This window comes from Trichechus manatus, unplaced genomic scaffold (genome assembly GCF_000243295.1).
Source record: "Trichechus manatus latirostris isolate Lorelei unplaced genomic scaffold, TriManLat1.0 scaffold00101, whole genome shotgun sequence".
Taxonomy (NCBI): domain Eukaryota; kingdom Metazoa; phylum Chordata; class Mammalia; order Sirenia; family Trichechidae; genus Trichechus; species Trichechus manatus.
The window spans coordinates 4,410,681-4,414,925 of NW_004444037.1; positions in this window are offsets into that span (position 1 = coordinate 4,410,681).

A 4,245-nucleotide genomic window follows, 5' to 3' on the forward strand; every position below is an offset into this window, starting at 1 on the left:
CCTTTATTTATTTTTCTTGCCTTATTACTCTAGCTAGGACTTCCAGCACAATGTTAAATAGGAGCGGTGATAAAGGGCATGTATTGTTCCTGTTCTTGTTTTCAGCCTCTCTCCACTGAGTATGATGTTGGCTGTTGGTTTTGTATAGATGCCATTTATTTGTTGCAGAATTTCCTTTCTATTCTCATTTTATTGAGAGTTTTTATCAGGAATGAGTGTTGGACTTTAACGAATGCCTTTTCTGCATTGATTGAGATGATCATGTGATTCTTTTGTTTCATTTTTATGGTGGATAATGTTGATTGATTTTCTAATGTTGAACCATCCTTGCATACCTGGTACAAATCCCACTTGGCTGTGGTGTATTTTTTTTTTAATGTGGTGCTAAATTATATTGGCTAGAATTTGTTGAGAACTTTTGCATCTATATTCATGGGAGATATTGGTCTGTAATTGTCTTTTTTTGTAGTGTCTTTGACTGATTTTGGTACCAGGGTTATGCTGGCTTCATAGAATGAATTTGGAAGTATCACTTCCCTTTTTATGTTCTGGAATAGTTTGAGTAGTGCTGGTGTGAACTCTTCTCTGAATGTTTGGTAGAATTCTCCAGTGAAGCCACCTGGACCAGGACCTTTTTTTTGGTGGGAGTTTTTTAGATTACCTTTTCAACTTCTTCTCTTGTTATAAGTCTGTTCAGATTTTCTACCTCAGTGTGTGTGAGTTTAGGTAGGTAGTGTGTTGCTAGATATTTGTCCATTTCCTCTAGGTTTTCAAACTTGTTGGAGTACAGGTTTTCATAGTACTCTGTTATGATCCTTTTTATTTCAGTTGAGTCCATTGTAATGTCCCCCATTTCATTTCTTATTTGGATTATTTTCTTTCTCTCCTGTTTTTCTTTTGTCAGTTTGGTCAATGGTTTGTTGATTTTGTTGATCCTTTCAAAGAACCAACTTTTGTTTTTGTTGATTCTTTCTATTATTTTTCTGTTCTATATTTCATTTATTTTGTTCTGATTTTTATTGTTTCCTTTCTTCTGGTGGCTGCAGGCTCTTTTTGCTGTTCTCCTTCTATTTGTTCAAGTTGTATAGCTAATGTTTTGATTGTATCCCTTTCTTCTTTTTTGATGTGTGTATCTATTGCTATAAATTGGCCTCTGAGCACTGCCTTTGCTGTGTCCCAAAGGTTTTGGTATGATGTGTTTTCATTCTTATTTGATTCTAGGGATTTTTTATTCCATCTTTGATTTCTTCTATTACCTTGTGGTTTTTAAGCAAAGTGTTATTCAGTTCCCATGTATTTGATTTTTTTTCTTTGCTCTTCCTGCTATTAATTTCTACTTTTATTGTGTTGTGATCAGAGAAGATTCTTTGTATTATCTCAGTGTTTTGGATTTTGTTGAGGGTTGCTTTGTGGCCTAAGATGTGGTTTATTCTGGAGTATATTTCATGTGTGTTATAAAAGAATGTATACTTTGCTGCTGTTGGGTAGAGTGTTCTATATATGTCTGTGAGGTCAAGTTAGTTGATTGTGGCCGTTAGATCTTCTGTGTCTTTGTTAAGTTTCTTTCTAGATATTCTGTCCTTTACCAAGAGTGGTGTGTTGAAGTCTCCTACTATTATTGTGAAACTGTCACTTTCTCTTTTCAGTGCTGTTAGAGTTTGTTTTATGTATCCATGAAACCTCTTCTGAATCCTGCATCCATACGTGCTTTCTCCAGCCTTTGAACCCCGTAGTACCTTGTTTGTAAGTCCTTTATGGCCCTCGCCATTTACATTCTTCCTTTTATTCAACTGCATTTAATTTACTTGTAGGTAGAGAGATAGCTGTCATTGAGTTGACTCCAACTTATGGAGACCTTATATACAATACAAAGAAATATTGCCTAATCCTGTGTCGTCCTAATGACCGCTGGCATGTTCAAGCCCACTGTTGTGTCTGTTGTGCCAGTCTATCTCACAGAGCATCTGTTTCTCCCTTTTTGGCCCCCTGTTTTTGCAAACATGATGTTCTTCTCTAGCTATTGAACCACTCTAATGACGTGTCCTAAGCAAGTGAGTCAAACTGTGTTCTGATGTGATCCACGTGTTTTCATTGGCTAATTTTCAGATGTAGATTGCCAGACATTTTTCCTAATCTGTCTTAGTCTCTGCTGAAACCTGTCTACCATGAATGACTCTGCTGGTATTTGAAATGCTGGTGGCATAGCTTCCAGCATCACAGCAACACACAAGCCACCACAGTACAACAAACTGACAGATGAGTGGTGGTACTTGTGTGTAGTATTTATTTATAATCCTTTTATTCACCATCATTTAACTTTTATGTAGCATTTATTTATAACCCTCCTTGTTCCATGAAGGAACCTACAGAAGAAAGTATAAAATAAATAAGAAAATGGGAATGAAAGGAAAATAAATATAGGAATTTAAGATGAAGCCAACTGTTACTTGCTATTTCCAACATGCTAGACAGTCCCTGCTCTCTTGAAACACAGAATTGAGTCATGGCAGAACTGTGACTTATGGACCAGTTCAACACTAGGAAGCACTCAGTGACCAGATTCAAACCATCACCATAGTGTTCGTGCTAATCATTCAGCCCCATACTTACGCATTTTCTCACTTCTTCCTATTATTCTTCCTTAGAAATTAGGCACTGGTGAATTCTCCATTATACTAGTATTTTTCATCAAAGGACTTTCTTCCTAACATCATAGATATCTTGGTAACTCTTCTCTGAGCCTTCTTCAAGTTTTAAGGGCTTCTCTGCCAAGACTGGGAGTCCTGCTGGCACAGTGGTTAAGAGCTTGGCTGCTAACCAAAAGGTTGGCAGTGCAAATCCACCAGCCACTCCCTGGAAACCCTACGGGGGCAATTCTACTCTGTACTATATGGTCGCTATGAGTCAGAATCAACTTGACGACAATGGGTTTGCTTTGGTTTTATGCCAAGACTGTAAGGGAGACAAAGGAGTCAGGGTATGCTGGGGAGACAGGGCATCCTTCAACTTTTCCAGGGAATTTCTGTTCCAGCTTGTGTGTGCTTAATACATAATATTTAGTAAATGGATTCCTGGCAGTTTTTCATCAAGCTATAGCTGCCTCTGTAAACTTCATTTGTATGTTGTTTTGTCTACATTACCTAAATGACAGCAAATGAGATAAGGAAATGATCATCCAAGCGTTGTGAGAGCAACTGATGGCACCACATAGTCATTTATGGCTCCAGGGCAAACTATGGATGCAATATTATGACTATGGAAATGTGTGGAAATGTGGATTACTACTACAACAATGTAAAAAGCTTCTGATTTCCCCAAATCACCACCTAATTTCTATATTTGACCAAATAATTATAGAGACTAGCCTCTTCTGGACCATTTTAAAGCAAAGTATTTGTATTAAGAAAGTTTAAAAAAATTATAGGTACATTTACTCTAATTTTCAATTTCTATCTTTCTGTACAAAGCAAGGATAAGAAAAACTTTAAATTGCAGTATAATTTTCATTCTAATAGTGTTCATTTTGAATAGTATTTTTATTGTTAACAACTATCATCTCAGGTAATAAGTAGTAATTAGAATTTTTTCTCACAGGACTTTTTTTTTTTTAAATGCTTAATTTTTGCTGGTCTATTTTCAAAATGGAACTAAGTTCTAATTCAAGATCACAAGTTTAAGTGCTCCTTCATGAATTAGAGTTTTACTCCCAGGAAGCGCCAAGAAATGTTAATTTCCTGAGTCTTTTTTTTCCCCATAAAGTCAGTTAGCATGGACTGACTAACACAGAAAAAGGATGTTGGACCCTGCTCACAAAAAGAACCAGGTGTAAGCATTTATGTATGTCAGGAGTATTGATGTCAACTCTGGGCTTTTTCTTGGGGCAAGGTTGCACCTGGTGCAACTTGGGGCAGAAAGGCATCAACAACCAAGGCTATTCAGGATCAGTGTGGCTAGCAGAATGCCCATTGATACAGTCACCTGAGATCTAAGGGGCCAAAACCCATTGCTGCTGAGTAGATTCTGACTCATAGCGACCCTATAGGACAGAGTAGAACTGCCCCATAGGGTTTCCAAGGCTATAAATCTTTTTACTTCTTTTATTGTACTTTAGATGAAGGTTTACAGAACAAATAGTTTCTCATTAAACTCTTAGTACACATATTGTTTTATGACAATGGTTAACAACCCCACGACATGTCAATGCTGTCCCTTCTCAACCTTGGGTTCCCTATTACCAGCTTTCCT